This window comes from Cucumis sativus, unplaced genomic scaffold (genome assembly GCF_000004075.3).
Source record: "Cucumis sativus cultivar 9930 unplaced genomic scaffold, Cucumber_9930_V3 scaffold31, whole genome shotgun sequence".
Classification (NCBI taxonomy): Eukaryota; Viridiplantae; Streptophyta; class Magnoliopsida; order Cucurbitales; family Cucurbitaceae; genus Cucumis; species Cucumis sativus.
The window spans coordinates 55,703-75,254 of record NW_022279546.1 but is presented as its reverse complement, the minus strand read 5'-3'; the positions used below and the strand labels follow the sequence as shown (position 1 = coordinate 75,254).

At 32.6% G+C, this 19,552-nt stretch overlaps 1 pseudogene; it reads left to right on the top strand.

The window, feature by feature from the left end:
- Nucleotides 1–794: 794 nt before the first annotated feature.
- On the top strand, nucleotides 795–15,155 carry LOC116405788 (annotated as a pseudogene).
- The last annotated feature ends 4,397 nt before the right edge of the window (nucleotides 15,156–19,552 follow it).

Below are 19,552 nucleotides of genomic sequence, written 5' to 3'. Positions count from 1 at the left end.
AGCCAAATTAATCCACTCCACTTCGATGAGTCCACCAAATCTTGTTCTCATGTGATTATAATCCAACAACAAAAAAAAAAAAAGGATGGATGTGTGAACATCAATAAAATCTAACTGGAGAAAATATAGGTGATCCAACCTTGTAAAAATGCAAGTAAAATGACTTAAGAGATAAGTTGAGTCCACGGGAGATCGATAACAAAATTTATCTTTAGACTTTCTAATTGAAACATCAAAGTGTACGTGTAAGTTAGTTGGTTGTTTGTATATATTGTTATTCACATATCCACCTTATGCATGTATGTTAGGTACAATTAGCATAATCACATGTTGGAAAAAAACCATATTATTTTGAAAAAGAATCCATCACATGTTAAAATGTGATGATGTGATTAGAGGAGAGAATTGAAAAAGTTGAGAGTGGAAAAACAAATAATATTAATTGTTATTCTTAAAAGAAACAATATTAATATTTATCTAAAAAGAAAAGAAACAGCAATCATTATTACTTTCTAGGATTACAGCTAAAATGAAAGAGGGAGTTGGAATTAAAAAAATTGATATCGTAATTAAAAGGAAAGGGAAGGGTATTTACGTAAATTGAATAAACATTCTCCTTTTCACACCTCAGGCCTTTCCGGACCCTATCCATTTCCATTATGGAAGCCTTTAAATATTAAATTCCAAAAATAGAAATATTTTATTAAAAAAACTTCATCTGAATTCGTTAATTTGGTTTCGCCCTTAAATTTCAAACCTTAATGACCACATTACCCTCTATCTTCACCCCAAATACCCAACCACTCCATCTTCTTCCTCAAGATTCTATCAACAGTCAAAGATCCTCTCTACTGATCAATAAATATTCCTAATCTCATTTCTCTACTTCCTTTCTCCTCCAATTTTCCCTCTCTCGCTCTCTTTCCCATGGCCTTCCCTCGTCTTCCTTGATTCCATGGCGGATATGGATTTTGTTGAAGGCGTTGGTGAGAGTTCTTCGCCGCCTCGAAGCTTTGCTGCTGGATTCTGTCCTGCCCACGATGTTCGGAACGATGTTTATTAGGTTGGTTGAGTGTGGACATGAGGAGGCTGTTTCTAATCCTCAATTTCGCGAGAACTTGGATGCTCACTTCAATCGTTTGCCTCCGAGGTAGTTTATTCTGCTTTCTTTTATTGTAATTTGGATTTTGGGCTTTTTCATTCTTTTCTTTTTTTTTTTTTGCTACTTTTCTATTGTGCTTTTGTGTTTCATTTTGAGCTGCTGTGTAATCGAGTGAGGGTATATGCATTTTGCATCCTTGCTTTATTTGATTTTCGATCTTTTCCTGGGATTTTGTAGTGGGTAGTGTTTGTCTAACTGTATTAGGAAGCTGATTTTGGTGGATTACTTTTATGGGGAATTTTCCTTTCTATTACTTGTCTGTCATAATCCTATTGCTTCTGCTTAATCTATATGTTGTTTTCTAATGTTGGGAAAGTTCATTTGGTAACGGGTTCCTTTTCATTTTTCTGTTTTTGAAATTTAGTTGGGTCTCTGTATGTTTAATCTTTTGTTTGTTTTGTTTTTCTGTTTTTTTTTTTTTTAAATAGAAAATACTTTTTGAGTATTGGTCATCACGTTTTGAGAACGAAGAACATATTCTTTTTTATTTTCTATTTTTTAGTTTTAAAATTTAGGTCAAATTTGAAAATTGTGTTCAGAAAGGAAATGACTTAATTTCTTTTTTAAGAAATCATTGTTAGACAGCATTTGTTAATTTTGGATTGACTAAACTTGTTGGGAGTAAGGTTGAACTTACCAGTTTAACAACTCACTGTTTAAATACTACCTACTTATAGCAAATATTCAAATAAAAAAAGAATACTACCAGCTCTTAGAAGGAACGAACAATGGCGTAGTGATATGTTTGGAAGCAAGAGTTTATGCATGATTTGATTAAAGGCTGATAATTGATATGGCTAGTGGGAAACAATATTCTCAAAACATGCTTCAACTGCTGGCTGTAGAATAGAATATTATTGAAAATGAATTACAAATCTATTGATATTCAAGTTAACAAAATCTTCTTATCTTACATGAATGCTATGAAGTGGGAGATGCTAAAAGTTGAACTGCAGAATTTAGAATTTAGAACTATGTAAAATGGGTTCATATCAACATAACTTTAGTGCAATGATGTATGAGTTTCTCCTCATTCCGCCTCATGGGGAGAAGGGCTACTTTTTATGGTTAGCTGCGTGTGTGTGATCTTGTGGGTTTTGTGGGGTGAGCAGAGTAGTAGGATTTTTAGAGGGGTGGATAAGGACCTAGTGAGTTTTGGTCCCTTGTCCGCTTTAATGTTTCTTTGTGGATTTTGGTTTTGAATATCTTTTGTAACTCTTCTATAGGAGTTATTTTGGATAGTTGAAGTCCCTTCTTGGAGAGGATAGATGCCTTTTTGTGGGTTGAGTTTCTTGTATGCCCAGTGCATTCTTTCAGTTTTTTCCAATGGAAGTTATTGTTTTTATAAAAAAACGTTTAATCTATATTTATCTGAACCAACGAGTATCAATCAGGATTCTTATACATAAATCTTCTCAATAGTTCTCAAATGGAGTTGCATGCTTGAGTGGTTTTGTTTTCATAAATGGTGAGATAGCGTTCTTCCTTCCTACCTATTCAGTGGTCACGGAGAGACATTTGATTTTAAAATGGTGTCACTTCTTGACTTGAAAAGGAAGTACTTAGGCTTATCCTAACACCTAGATAGACAAACATACGGAAGCTACTTAACTACTAGGCTTAGAAAAAAGCTCACTCTATGAGCAAGGAACAACCTAAAGGAATCTTTGTAAGGATCACTGAACTCTTGCTTGGGCCATGAAAGAACGTTAGGTAAAGAGGTGCTGCCATCTGCTTGATCGTCCTATTCATCCAACGGATTTTGTTCTATTGCTGTTATTAAAAAAAAATCTATGATAACTAAAGGTCAAATACTTTTCAGATTGATGTTACAGCTTTTCTTTAGAAAGTGATGCACGTCTGTGTAAAGTATCTTATCAAGTATTTGATTGGAGACATAGGGAACAGATTAAGGAAAAATAAAAAGTTGATGGTCAGCTTCTTTGCTATCATATCCCTGTTAAATACCTGCAAACTTTTTTGTAGTACTTGTGGCTTAAAAGGAATGATAGAATCACTGTACATAAGTATCAGGACTTGGTCGTATTGTAGAATTAAGTCAGTTTCATTGTGTCATCTCAGGTTTTTTTGGATAAGAAATCTACTAATCTTTTTTTTTTCTGTCGAGAAAAAAAAAGGAAATCTACTAACTTTATCAATGACCACTTGAAGTTCTTTTTTTTTCTTGTAGTTATGTAGTTTTAAATTTTAATCATGTAACTTGGGTTTGGTTGTTGCCTTTACCTTTACCTTTACCTTTACCTTTACCTCCTATTTGGTGTATCTATTTTAGATTGTGTTTTTAATAGGAAAATAAAAGATGGATTTCTTAATGGTGGGTGAGTGTCTAAGTAGTATAGCATGTTAAACTCACATAGCTAGACTATATCATCAGCTAGGGATGGTCTACTCATTCTTCTTGATTTATTAACTTTTTGGTTCTTGATAATTATTCTGTCAGTTACGGACTTGATGTTAACATGGAGAAGGTGGAAGATGTTTTGTTACATCAAAAGCTTCTTTCCCTAGCAAAGGATCCAGAGAAGTGCCCTGTTTACCACATTCGTTTTCTTGAGGTATTTTTTGTATTTCATTTGTACAATTTTTAGAGGTAACTAATGGGCAATGTTGCTTGGTTCTAAACATTCTTATAGTTTTTTGCTTAGAGTGTGATTATGCCAACTATGGTGGAAACATATAACCTGAGGCAAAAATTAGAAAAATGGCTTGCTGAAAGAGAGAGATATTATCAGTTTCCTATTGATGACTAGTTAGAGAGGGTGACAATTTGGAATTACTGTATATGAGGTCATAACCATCAGTGCTGAAGGTAGAACTTCCTAATATCAGAGGGAAAAAACTGAGGACGGCGCATTGCTACAAACTGCATCAAATTGCCATGGGTGGCACCTGGAGGGTAGGAATGATATTCTGCTTGTTAAATATAGTCCTCCCCAGCCCCTGAATCTTTTCGAATGGCCGATAAAAAATGAATTTAGAATGTGTTTGTATGGATTTATAGCAATATGGTTGCACAAAGAAAGTCAGATGGTATACTAAAGCAATCGAGACAATATATTATTTGACAATAGTTTATATAATTTCCTGTTATTGATTGTTATAAGCAGCTTTATTAATTAGTGCTTGCATTAATGTACTTAATAATTTTTTCTCTTTCAATGGCTTTTTGCCTTTGTTCTTTTTCCTCATGTGGTAAAATAGATCTAACAATAATTTTTGCCCAAGGACAATGAAAATAATTTTTTGGGATCTTGAAATCTTTGCATTAGAAAAATAGCAGCTGTTTGCATCTTCTTGGGGTTCTCTTTCTCCTTTCATCTTGAAGATTTGGGTGTTCAAGATTTTAGATTTGAGTGGGATCTTTGAGAGAGCAATTAAGTTCTGCTTCGGCTTCAGCTTTCTGCTGCCGTAATGTCTTTGAGTGGCTTTGTTGAGATCGTTATTTTTCTTTTTATGTTCGTTTTTAGGTTGCCTTCATATTTATGTTGTCTGAGTATAGTCTTTGTTTTAGTTTTCGTCTTTATTTTCCCTTAGTTTCTTTTGCTATTAGTATAATACTCTTGTACTTTGAGGTTAGTATCTTTAACAAGGAGGCTTGTTTCTGTTAAAAAAAAAAAGTAATCTTGTATTATGTTATGCCATTTGACTTGGGAGGAGCTAGAGAATTTTTGAAATAGAAATGAGGATGTTGAGGATAGTTGTGATTTTAATAGTTTGTGGTTTGAAATATTGATAGGAAGTTTTTGTATTTTGCTTCTTCATATGTCTCGTTGTAGTTAGATACACAATTGTTGTGCAACATTTCGTAATGATTGCTTATAACTCTGTAAGTCTATGACTTCTCTCTTATCAGAAGATTATTCAATTGTATTAAATAGAGTTCTATGTTGTTTGTATAAACTTGTTTTAGTGGCGGAGGTTTTATTGCTCTACATTTTTCTTGTTGATTTTGTAGCACATAAGTACTAAGTCAGATGGCAATGATGATCACGTTTTTCTTGATAGTATTCTTTTAAGTGGTTCATCTAATGAAGCAGCCGATAGAAGGCTTCCATTGTCACACAAAAGGTAATTATTGGGCCTATTGCATTTTCATTATTAGCCTAACCCCTTAGGTTTCTTTCTGCACATAGTTGATTTGTGGTAATTGATTTCTTAATCATTGGGTTGTAGAACTCGAGGAAATATAATTGACTTTGAGGCTTGTTCCAAGCTTGAGGGCTTAAATTTGGATGTTAGAAAAACTCGAAGCCCATGGATAGGAGGTACGATTTGGAGATTTTTTTCGAAAGCTATGATTAACACATGTATTTGCATTGACTATTTTTGTGGACGGGGATGTATTATTTGGAATTTTTTTTCGAAAGTTATGATTAACACGTGTATTTGCATAGACTATTTTTGTGGCTTTACAAATTATTGTAGTTCCCGTCAGGGTTCAAATTTTTGACATGTTGGCTGGCTATAACTAGGTACTAAGATGTTTCTAAAAGTACAATGCAGGCCTGGTAATATTGGACATGTTCTGATACACGAAGTGATATTTCAACGGTTGACAAGCCAAAGCTTCTTAGCCAGGTAGGCTGGAATGGTTATTTTTTTTTATATTTGATAGTATCTACATGAATGTCTTGGGAAGGCAAAAGTTGCCAAAACGTTCATAGTCTAGCATGCTCATTGAAGTCTTGTTCTTATGCTTCTATCTAATGGAACTTATGTATACAAAGGCCAGCATTCTATTGTATGTTTAGCATTCTCACTAGTTTATGGTAATCAACAATTCTTAGAAGATGGCTTTAAAGGAACAACAGAACGTTTAATGAGGGCAGAAACTTTTGGATTGTTTGATAGTATTTTTTTCTTTTTTTATCAGTTTTAGTCGCTGCATTAATTTGATGTATTATTCTCTCTTTTGAGCAAGTAGAGTCTAATTGATCTTTTGGCAAATTGAATACATCATTTTTATTTCAGTAAGAAACCTTTTTATTTAAAGAATGAAATACACCAGTTGAAGTCCTTTGTTCAACTGAAGGGGTTAGATAATGAAATATATATATTGAAAAAGCAATATAATATAAGAAGGGGAATACCATTTGTATATATGTATAGACAGGAAGGGGAGTAGTTATAAAAATCCGTTGATCCTAGGAAAAGAAGTAACAAAAAGATAATAGTGACCTAAATTTCATGGGACCCTTTCTTACTGTGCTGAAAGATTTCTATTCCTGTATAATTAAAAATTCTCATAAAAGTGCCCCTTACAGCAGTTAACCACAGACAAGGAGTTATTCTAACAAACATAGAAAACATCAGTAAATGCATTGAATTGATCTTGAAAATTAACTGTACACAAACTGAGAGCTAGAAGTTTGTATCAGGGATAAGACAGTTAATGACAACCTATCGTGGGCAATTAATACTCATACTAGGTGTTGAGAATAATTGATCATCTTTCCTTTTCATTTGCTCATGTCAGTTGGTCATTATTATGAAAGTATCAGTATGGGAGAATTCACACTGGCTTTTTGTTTGTGTAGATTAGAGATATTTCATTGATAAAAAATTCACACTGGCTTTTCTAACGACTTATCAGTTTTTTTCCTAGCTTTCTGCTTTGCTTTCTGATATAGGACTTAACATTCGAGAAGCACATGTATTTTCAACAACTGATGGTTACTCCTTGGATGTATTTGTGGTGGATGGATGGCCTATTGAGGTACTGTATTGTGATATATGCTAAATATATATTTTGCTGTTTCTACTGCTGTGCTGCCCTGTTTTTCATATTTTCTGTTCTTGTTAGATTAGTTATTAATTTTTTTAGGGTTTAGGGCCTACCATTGAACTGGTATTATATACAATTATCTTATGAAATGATTGGAAGATCTAAAATATCTTTGCCATTTGGCTCAAAATTTCCCTCTTCGTTTGCTTATTGCATGTTCCTAACTTCATGTTATGTCACTCTCTGTTCATAACAATAAAGGTAGTTTGATGAACTGTAAATTTACTCTGAATTCTCTCTATTATTTAGTTGGCCTTTCAAGTTGCATATGTATGCAGCATCCACCCCAAAAGTAATCCACATTTGAATGTTGGGATTGGAGTGCTACTGCTTGCTCAACTGGTTCTCTTGTCTTCCAACCTGTCTATTTTAAATCAAGACATAGAAACCTGTACGAGATTTTCGTTATGACGTTTAGCAAAGATTCTTCACATTTTGCATCTGTATCTAAGGATTTTAAATGGAAAATTGTATCAGTTGGGTTACTTATAAGAAATTATGTATTATCCCAGGTCAGCAACCTTCTAATTTATAAGGAGGGATCTGTATTATGTATCTTTTGTATCAGGATTGTGTTAAGTCTATATGTTGCTGATTTTGCAATCTGGTGACCAGGAAACTGATGGCTTGTACGAAGCTATGGAAAAAGCATGGCTAGATATGAGGTAAATTGCGTTTTTTTGACACGATTCTTTATGAAAGATATTGAATGAAATGTCATTACCTAATTTATAATTCCCAGATAATTTTGCAGCATTTACTAATTGTTATTATTTTGTTTTCTTTGTCATAAACAAATTTGAGTCCTTTGTTTTCAATTGTCTATGGTTGAAGACGTTTTAAATTCTCATGTTCACCCCCTTCTCCCTTTGCAAAGTGATAGAATATGAAGGAAACAATGCAACTTCTTTCATGGAATGCAGGGATCGTGGTCTGGGTCTTCACATTCTCATCCAGTGGTCAAGAAGACATTAGACGCCCAGGTAAAATCAGCAGATTGGGAAATAGATAGACGGTTACTGAAGATAGGTGAAAGAATTGCATCAGGATCTTGTGGTGATTTGTAAGTTTCAACTGAAAGTACACTTTTCTTTGACCATGTCTTGAACGGTATAGCATCTGGATCTTATTAGGAAGCTTACAGATATAGCATCTGAACTTGTTACATTAGCTTCTCGTTGATATATTCTGAGTTGAAGTTTCATATTGTCCCCAACCGAGCAATAAAATCAAGTGACCTTTGCCATTCATAGCAATGTCGTTCACAATATGATATGTTTGATCGCTCGTTATTTATTTGTTCTCTGAATACTACAGTCCCTTCTTTAATATTGCAACTATGCATGTTACCATGTGATTCATTTTTCTTTCTCATCCCCAGGTACCATGGATTTTATCTTGGTCAAGATGTAGCTGTCAAGATATTAAGGTCTGAAGATCTAAATGCTGATTTAGAGGATGAGTTCAATCAAGAAGTGACTATTCTCAGGTAATTTTGATATGTGATAAAATTACTTCTTCATAAAACAATTATATTGAGTTTGGGGTATGAAAGCAGGGAACACTGTTTCCTATCATCGTTAAAAAAAAAAAAAGAAAAAATAACCCATAGGGATTAGGGGGTGGAAAATGTAAAATATTGATATTTATCTTTCCATTATCATACTGTAAGTTAAGGAATCCACTGATCATTTTTCCGGAGGATGCCGTGTACAGACGACAATCATTTTTATTGTTTATTTATGGCTAAGTTTTTCTCACAAACTTCTACTCTTGATAGTTTATTTAATGTAATCATGCAGAACACCTGCACAGTTTCAGCTTGAAAATGTACTTGCTAAGAATTGCACATTTTTAACTGTGATCTTGCGGGTAGATCATATGAAATATCTTTCTTTTTTTTTGATTCTATAGGAGATTGTGTTTGGATACTTTACATATAGGGGACCTTCAATTGAGAAGGAGTTCTGGAAATTAGTCCATGTTCAATTCATTAATAAAAAATGAACCTACACGCCTGAAAGTGAAAGTACAAATATTATGCTTACCAATTTCCTTGATCCAAACATCGTCATAGATTAAAATACATTCTTACCAAAAGGATCTTCTGGCAAACAACGGTGTTTAGTAGCTGCAGATTCGAAATCTTCAATTTCCTGGAACTGTTTCGATACTTCACATTTTCCCACTCCATCGATAATGATTTTCTTTTATTTCCACATTTGTGAAGGAATAATTTCCAGAGTTTATGTTTTATAATCAATTTGTTATAGGTGTATCTACCGCCATACATCCTTTGTGAAGGGATCTTAATTAATCTGAAATGCAGGAAGGTCCAGCACAAAAATATAGTTTTTTTAGGTGCTTGTACAAGCTCCCCACATTTGTGTATTGTAACAGGTACATAAATCTCTACTTTCATCTTTAATTTTGTCTCCTTTTCCTTCATCAGTTCTTGGTTAGTTTCTTGTAGGATCTTCTTCTGTAGTTTACATATATATCCTGATAGATGTTGCTTGGTTCGAACAAGAGTTGTGTGCAGAATAACACAATTCCGCATCAATAAAAGATTGACAGTCAAGTGAAGCTTTTTAACTTTATGTTCTAGTGTAAGGTTTTGATGGAGGTCAACTTTGTTACCAGAAATAGTTACGTTCCTGAGACTTAGTTGGCTGTTGTCTGACCTTTTCCGGACATTTTTTTCGTCAATAGATACAAATACTAACTCTTCCTCATGCATGACGTAATGTGAATTTTCATGACTTTTTCTTAAAAGAAAAAAGAAATTTGTTTTACCACAAATTGTTGGTTTCGGATAAGATAATAAGTCTTTTAAAATTTGTTTTAGGATGAAGATAAGCCTGTAGATAACATGTTTCAGAGGGATTGAAAGGGATCTGGTTGATGTTTGGTCCCTTGTGAATTTTAATTTATAATGTTTCTCTGGGTTTTGGTGTGATTGAACGAGCCCCTTTATTCTATAGTTCACATTCAGTTAGATTGGCGGCTGTTTCTTTAGGGTGCTCCCCTTTTGTGGGCTTTGTTTTTTTGTATGTCCTTATATTTTTCATTTTTCTTTTCAATAAAAGTTAGTTTTTTTTGTATAAAAAAATGTTTTTGTTGATAAATGAAACATACAAAAGGGCAAAACCCAAAAAGCTAAACAAGTTAAATAGAAGGTATCTTGTAGGAATGATTATGGTAAGGGTGGGTAGTTACGAAAATATAAAGATAAAGACTGCGATAAAGACATGAAGGTAATGAGTTTCTCTTTAGATTTGAGTTATTTAGTATGGGCTATTATGTGGGATAGCCAGAGTCGTAGTGTTTCTAGATATAAATAACAAGCGAAGGTGGTGAGGTTGATATAGGATTTCCCCCCTCTTTTCTGGTGAAAATGTTACTGACCCGATTTTTGGAATACAAGATAAAATAAAATAAATTAATCCCCCCACACCATAAAGTAATTCATAATCAATTGAATTAGTTTCCCAAAACTAATTAGATTAATTTATAGGGATCCACTTCCCAACTAATTGAATTACAGAAACAAAGAAAATACTCAATGACTATGATGAAAGATCACTAATCTGTTTAGCAAACTGAGTTTGGCGTAGATCGATCAAAAGTAGTGTGTGGAGTAGGAGTCACAATTTTGGAGTAATTTTTTATTTTTATTTTTTAAATTTAAACCAAGTGACATTGAATTTTTTTTTTTTTATTCAGGGCAAAGTTTGGGGGTAGTTTCTAGCAATAATGCAAACTTATCGAAGCTTTATTGCATTTCTATATCTCCATCTGCATTTATACCAGAAATGCCTTATTTGATATGCATTTTGGATTAGAATTTGGTCATTAAATTCACTTTCTTCTGTAGTCCTGTTTTTTGGATTTATGTTCCATCTATATTGTTCAAGTACAAAATTTAAGTTTAGTTGTTTCTTGCAGAGTATATGCCAGGAGGGAGTCTTTATGATTACTTGCACAAGAATCATTGCGTGCTGAAGCTCTTGCAACTGCTGAAGTTTTCTATTGATGTTTGTGAAGGAATGGAGTACTTACATTTAAATAACATTATTCATAGGGACTTGAAGACAGCAAATCTGCTAATGGACACTCAACAGGTAAGATTGGAACATTATATTACTGGAATCAGCTGGTGAAGTGTAGTAGTGTAGGTATCTTAAACGATTATTTTTACATCAAACTACTTTTATATGAATTAGGTTTTGGAAGATAACAGAAAATATATTGGAAAGTTGTTTTGGGGTTGGAAGGAGTCATTCCATACCTTAGATAAAGGGAAAAAGAAATAAAATTAACCATACTGAAATAGCTATGCAAACGAGATATAACACTAAACTCTAATGTGATCATTTAGCCCATGGGATGTACCAATTCACTCTACTATCAACAATTAATAGTCACTGTTGCCCTGTGCTGACTGAAGAAGTCAATATATTAATTTGGTGTGATGTTGTTCTCTATGAAATATATGTGAAGCTGTCTTCATATCTACCTGTTTCTTTGGAGTGTGAACTGGCCAAGTTATATGATGAAAAAAATATTGAGCAGTTAGTCCCTAGTAAAGTTCACAGTACAAAAGAGATGATAGGATTTCTAGTCAGGTATAGCTCTCGTGGTCATGCTCCTGTTCTTTTGAATTGGTGTTTTGTACCTAATTAGATACATAACATGTGTGATGGACTTTTTTAGTAGTGGATCCTCTGGCTGTTCTGATAATTTCTTTCACTATTACAGTGGTTGAATACACTTGTTACTTCAAAATAGTCAATGTTGGATTTTTGAAGTAGGATTTGTATGTGTTTTCTGAGTTCATTTATTCTCTTGTTAAAAGATGTTACTGTCAACATCTAAAGGGAGCCGAAATTAGGAAGTCTTTTTCTCCAACACTTCCACATTATGTTCTTCATCATAAATTTTGTTCAGTGGTAAATCCCACAATTACTTCTTGTTGACTTAGCTAGTTTCATCCGAGTGTTTCCTATGCTTTCATTTTATGGACAATCAATGGAGACCAAGGATACAATCCACACGTCACTTAGCGATGCGCTTTTATGAGCTTGCACTAAAAAACAATTTAAACCCATTTATGACTAAAAGACGTATTCTTTTGCGTTTAAGGTTGTAAAGGTGGCAGATTTTGGAGTTGCACGATACCAGAGTCAAGGAGTAATGACAGCAGAAACTGGAACATACAGATGGATGGCTCCTGAGGTGATGAATCAGTCGGAGGATGTTGGCGATTTTCTGACGAATTTAGAGATTGTATTCTAGAGTGTTGGCAGCATTTTAACTGACTTCAATCTTTTTGCGTTGATTTTACTTTTCATCTTCAGGTAATAAATCATCTGCCATATGATCAGAAAGCAGATATTTTCAGTTTTGCGATTGTGTTGTGGGAACTAGTAACAGCAAAGGTATATCTCAAGTTGACTACAATCTACTACAATGCAACGTCTTTTTCTTTTTGTTTGCTTGCCTGTATTTCAGAAAGCTATTATTGAGCAACCTTATGTATAAGATGAGTACATACCTTTATCATTTTGTTGATTGCTTAATAGTATATGATAACCATTAACCACTACATGTGGTTATTCTTTTCACGCAAGCTTTTGGCATTTCAGGTTCCTTATGATTCCATGACACCATTACAAGCTGCCCTTGGAGTAAGACAGGTTTGTGTGCTAGTTTTTGGTGCATTACTATTTATGATTATTATTATGATTGTTATTTTAAAAATTAAGAAACCAAAGCTTTCATGGAAAGAATTGAAAGAATATACAAGGGCATAGGAAAAAATCCAGCACAACAGGAGACTCCAAGAAATTACCAAAAAAAAGGAACTCCCATCCAACAAAACTAAAGTAAGGTCATAGTTACAAAAGACAGACTAGTGCCCACATTGTACCTTGCCTGCCATCTCTCAAACCTTCATCACATGACCTCTCCACCTCTCCACATTGAACCTCTTCTTTCCATAAAATAGCAAGGGGCTGTTTGGCAACCTCCGTTGAGTTGAATTGGGTGGCAAAAAAATCTCACCCACCATTTGGCCCATTGCAAAAGAAAAAAAAAAACAAAAACGATTGGTTTATTGGCCCACTGTTTTATTCTCTCAATACACCTCTCATTTCACGTGTTTTCTTTACTCTCCTCCAACTCTCTCATTTACTCTGTTGTTTCTCTCACTGACTCACCCGTCTCTTCATATTACTCCTCTTTTGATCTCTCTCATCTTCTCTTTCTTTGTCCATTTAGCTCGTCCTCCATCTCCTCTTGTTTGCTTTCCTCAGATTTCCCCCTTTTGCTCATATGAGTTATTTTTGTCTTTTCATGTTGAATCCCTCTTTTATCTACTTTGTCTATTTTTCTAGAGTTGTGTCGATGCTTTTTTTTTTTTTTATCAGATTTACTAGATAAGTAGTTTTTGTAGATTTGACTACTTTTCTTTTCCACATTCTTTTTGTTTAGATTTACATTTTTGGAGTTTCTATTCTAAGGTTTGGATATATCTTCTAGCATTTGGCTGTATCTGTGCTGATCACAAAGTTTTTTGTTTTCCCTCCTGAAAATCTCAGTTGGATCAAAAAAAAAAGGAAAAAAAAAAAAAATTGGAAAATGGAATATTTGTAGAGGGTTAAAAATTGAGGGCTACAGATTGGAGAAAAATATTTATATCATGTAATTGACTATTCAAATTTCAAAAATTGAATTCAAGATTTGTGTTCACGAATTTGTTATGTTTTAAGAATAGAAAAAATGAAGCATTTTTTAGTGCTAATTTTTTGAAAAGTATATGTAGAGTTAGGAGATTAAAAAAAAATACAAAATCAATTTTGTTTTCAAAAACTGTACTAAATTTCTCACTCTGCTTTGCACCCAAAATTTAAACTTTATGATTCAACTCAGCTCAAAATACAGATAATCTAACTCTCCAGATAATCTAATTTCTCAGATAATTTTTATCAACTCAACTCTATGTGCCAACATCCTCTTAAGGTAAGCTAGGTTGCCACTAAAATTTGTTCCTTCTACCTATTGCCATTTGAAGCCAAAGATAAGCTAAAGTTGTATGAGAAGAACAATCTCTTTCTTCCAATCTGTAGTAGCACCTATGGACCAATGAAAAATGATGGAACTTATAATGCTGCTATATGGATCTTAGTTCGATGAGAAAAAAAAGGAGGAAAGATGGGGGCAATTGGAAAAGATTGCTGTTAAGTGTAAAAGCAACATCAATATAAATAAGATGAATCGAGTATATTAAGAAGAATGCTCTGTTTATTTTACTTTTCTTTAGGATTCCAAATTTGCGTGGTATCTAGGAGGAGTCCAAAGCATTGCTTTAATTCCCCCTTTAAGGACTAAAAAACACAGTATTCTCAAGAGTCAAGACTTATGACTTCGTAATCTGTTTTCAGGGACTACGTCCAGATCTTCCCAAAAATGTTCACCCTAAATTGTTGGATATGATGCAAAGATGTTGGGATGCAGAACCTGTAAATCGGCCTCCATTTACCGAGATAAAAGTTGAACTCAAAAGTCTCCTAGAAGAAGTAGAGGTATACCTCTTCCCCATGTCTTTTGAACGGCATGAATTATATGCTAAATGCAAACCTTCTAACTTCTAAATCCCATGTGTGCTTAGATGTGTACAAAATATGAAGAAAATTGTGCAGCAGTTAATGGGAGCTAATGTAGCTGTGTAGAAGGTGCAATATTCAATTCGGCTTTACCCTGTATTTTCCGTGAGGATATTTATTTTGTTTTCCACTTTCGGTTCTTCATATAGTTACACAAATATTGTACATCTGAGAGAGAAAAAAGAGTATAGAGGCTGCTCAGTGCGAAAAGAGAGAAGAAATAGCATGTTCTCATTACAAAAATACTTGACCACGAGGGTGTTTTCAGAAAATATAGTAAAATTATCTGTTGTTAGCCTTTCGAGTTGTTCAATGAGTCTCTTTCTTTCCTGTGTCTGTGTATATTACATGCATAGTTATTTAGAGGTTGTTTAGGAGGTCTACTGTATATCTGACAGAGTGTTGGAATGAGCAAGGAATCAAGTGTGTAAAATGAAAATGAGACAGTGAAATATGAAAAACAGTCAAAAAGAGACTTTGGTTGAAATTTGTGATAACAAGATGAGTTTGGTATTACAAATTTGGTGCCTCACCCAATAATGCTTATTCTACCACTTCATTTAGAGGCCATTATAGAAAATTGGCAGCCTCATATAATCATTGCTGAAAAGCTTATAACTATTATGAGGTTTACGGATTCTTTCCGATTTCTTTGTGCCTTTATATATAAGGAGCTTTAATTGTGTGTATGTTTAAAGTATTATTATACATGCAGGAATTTGAGTAAACTATTGTTTAGTAGAAAAAGAATAGCAGGGAAAGTAGTATGAATTTCATATGGTAGTTTACAATTTGGCTGGCATTCTTTGGTATAAAGCAAAGGGGCCTAGGAAAAAGCTGGCTGGCTGGCTTGCAAAAGAAGCTTTGAGTTTTCATGCTTTTATACGAAGGTCATATTTATTTTTTTATTTACTATTAATTATAAAAAATTTAACTTTAAAAATAATGCATACTTTGTTTCAATTTTTACACTATATTTATCACCATTACTGCAATTGGATTTGACTTCCTAACCAAGCATTCACTAACATATCATCCTAAAATTCCTCGTTTAGATTGCAAAAAGGAAAGACAACCATTTTTCACTTCATCGAGAGTTAGTTTCTATCAATATTAGATTACTGAAATAAATAGTTGTAAATATAGTAATTAAATTTAAAATATTCGGATATGTAACATATAACGATATAGCAAAATTTGTCGATGATAGAAACCTAGTATTACCTAAGGAGAAGTATTCTACAACTTATAATCTTATTGATGCACCGTCTTCAATTATAACAAATCTACGGAAGCAAATTGTTTAGCCTCTTGCTAAGTTTGAAACTTGGTTTACTATCTCTTCTGAATTCAGACTCCCCTTGAATAAGTTTACTCCAGCTAGGCTTTAACGTTAGACTTCCACTAACAATTATACCACATCTTCAATAATGTCGAACATAACATCAAACACCAATTATCACAGTGAAAATACTGGTAGTTTTTTTTGTTCAAAAGGAAGCCCCACAATACAGAACAATTCCACAGATATATGAATATTCAGCAAGCTTTACTAGGGTAGACCAAAAGCAAATAAGGATAAAATCCCACAACAAAAGGAAAATCCCAACCATCCAAAAACGAAAATACAATTAATAAAAGAAAATTTTCAAGCCAACCAAGACAAGCTCGATTTTAGTTGTATTTCTATATTTTGGTGGCAGTTAATGAAAGATAATCTAGATCTTTATTGATTATATTTCTGTAACTAAAAGTCCTAGTATGTTGCAGAACAATAGTTAGATGATTAACAGTCAACATTAGAAAAACTTAAAAAGACATTTTGCAGTTTAAATTATTATGATTAATACTTGATGCTTTCTAATCAAAAGTTTTCCATCTTAATTAGCCAATCAAACTTTTGGTTATTGTTGGAGCAATATCAAAATGGAAAAACTTTGCATGTAGAAAGGGAAATGGGAAAGGTTTAATTGAAAATATGAGATTGGTTCTTTGAAAATCTAAGGGAAAGTAAACAAACTTCTCTTTGATAATATAAATGGTCCACTTGGTTCTGTTGCAGCCTTGTTGTGCAAGGTTTCCAGTTTCAACTTCTAAGAGATTGCAAATGATTTTTATGACAATTGTGGTAATTGTAGGATTATATATTTCATTCATTACTTCATAATTCAACCACTAAACTTTCCCTGAGGTTGCAAACTTTTGAATCACACCAACTATACTTACCAAAAGGTATCGATGCTTTTGTTAATCTCATATTTGAAACTTACGATAATAGAATCCATATTACAACATTTTTTAAATTAAAAGTAGTAGTTCTATTAATATCATTAAATTTGATGTATTCTTAATCTGCCAAACAATTGGTTTCATAATATGTTAATGAACTTTAACAATTTATTTTATCAATATTTTCATGATTTTTGGATACATCTAAGTTTGTGCTATTATTGGTGGTATAAACTTTGAAATTGTGAATGAACTAGACTGACATGTTTTCCAAAAATCACTTTTTATTTTTCATGATTTGGCGTAACTAATAATGCAAATTGGCTTTAACCAATTAAAGTTTATTATTTCCATATTTCCAACTCCACTTTTAATTAGTACTTTGTTAACCTCAAAACAAAATCACAAAAATGAATTTCTAAGAAAAATATGTATTCCCACTTTCATCACTTAAAAGTTGATCAATGGTCAAATTTTAGCAATCTTAGAGAAACAATTTTGAAAAAAATGACATTTCCTTTCTATTACTTTATTTTTTCTCAAGAAATCTTTTAAGTCATCTAATTTTGAGGGAGAAAAAAACTCAGTTTACCATCAATGGCGAATTATTATTATTATTCTTATGAATTTAGTTTTAGCAACATGGCTAGAATTGGCATTCATAGCACAAGAAGATGTGATATAGAACTTAAAAAATTAAGCTTCACTAGATATCAACAAAAATAACAATTTACTATACCAAAATCTCAAATTAGTTAGTCACAAAATAAATCAATCATTCATATATAAATAAACACAATTAACATGCATGATCCCTATACAAAATAATAAATCGTTTTATTAATAGATGTTTAAAGACAACGAATTACCTAAAGAAATCTCTATCATATAATATGATAGTCTTTCTTTTTTCACAAAAACTCTGCATAGTTCTAATTTTTATCACCGAATAGATCACATATCATCCGTGCTAGTTGTTTATCCTTATAAATTCATAACATCACGTACATCTTCTTATCTAATCGAATACAAGACTTTACTTTGATCTCATTCTCTAACCTATTATTATAATCATTTATTTGTGTGTCAATGAAATCGTTAAAGGCCAAACAAAAACATGATTTTGTGGACCTAATTAAAATCAAAAGCAAAGCTATGGAAACTTACAGAAAAGATGCATAAAAAATTCGAATAAAAAATCTCCCCTAAACACCATTTTGAGAATACTTTGATTGAAAAAAAAAGTAGAGATGTTACATCTCTATTTCATGCAAGAAGAGAAAGAAGAAAAAAAGGAACAATTTTAGAAAACATGGAAAACTATCAAAGATTAGCATCTCAATGTTGTGTTTTCTTTTGTTTTCTCTTTTACTCTACAAAGTAAACAATATTCAAATGTAGTAAAACAATAACAACTTTTTCAATAGACATACTGTGTTTCCAAAATTTTGAAGAATTATATATACTCCAACGCGTCTTGCCAACTTTCTTAATATTATCCAACTTGGATTCTTCTTCTTGTTTCATAGTAACAATTTTCTCTTTTCTCTTTTCTATTTATTCCTATATATATAACCTCAATTGAACAACGTCCTCTAGTACTGTTCACACAACCCTTGATAGCATATATATGTATGTGAACCTAACCCCACTTTTCAACTATTGCTCACAAATATATACACGATTGTGACAACTTAACGTTTAGATGAATCAATATGTCCTCTCTCTTAAAAGAATCTTCATCATCTCATTCCATTTCATGTGTGCCTAAACATAACCCCTTTGGGTAAAAATAATTCAGTGTTAATTTTTTTTAAAAAAAATATCCCTTTTGTGTCTCCTAATCTTCATTTATGTTAAGTTAGGAAGATGGTGTAAGATAAAATGTACTATGTTTAGAGAGTGAAAAACAAAATGCAACCTACTTTTTTATAAAAGAAAAAACCTAACTAAAACCCTTAACATAAAAGAAAATCAATGATTAACTATAATAGATAGTAAATGATAGAGAAAGGTTAGAAGTTTAAACAATGCACCAAACACTTTTGAAATACAGTGAATGAAAAAGAATTTGAGCAACACATCTTGAAAGACTTCATATTTTTTGGGAATGCATTTATGAAAGATTGACGAGGAAAGGATGTTAAGTTTAGAAAAGTTGAGTAAGATTATAGAGAGTGTCAAATTTGACTATATATAAAAAGATAGAAGAGAAAGAGTTTATTAAATACGACAAGAGATGATTTTGATGAAAACGTGTGGGGTTGGGAGAGAGAGTAGATTTTTACTACAAATTCAAACTCATTTTTTTATGAAGAGAGAATCCAAAAAGATGGCTTTTTTAAAATGAAGAAAAAAGAAGCAAAGTCTACACACAACTTGGTACTCTTACTAATACTCATATGCTGGACATTGTGTTCATTTCTTCCATTTTGCTATATCTATATCACATCCCTACTCTTTCCTTTTTATTATTATCGTAATCTAATTTCAAAACAAAGTAGATTTAGAGGAACATTACACTAATGTTAACATCGACCTCCAAAACAATAATGCATTCTTTGATAAAACCTTGATACTAAGGTTAAGATTATTTTTCTATAAAAGATACTATTTTGTCTTTAAAATTTGGGTTTAGTTTTCAACTTGCTCCGTAGATTTTAAAATGAAAACTACTGTAAACGATAA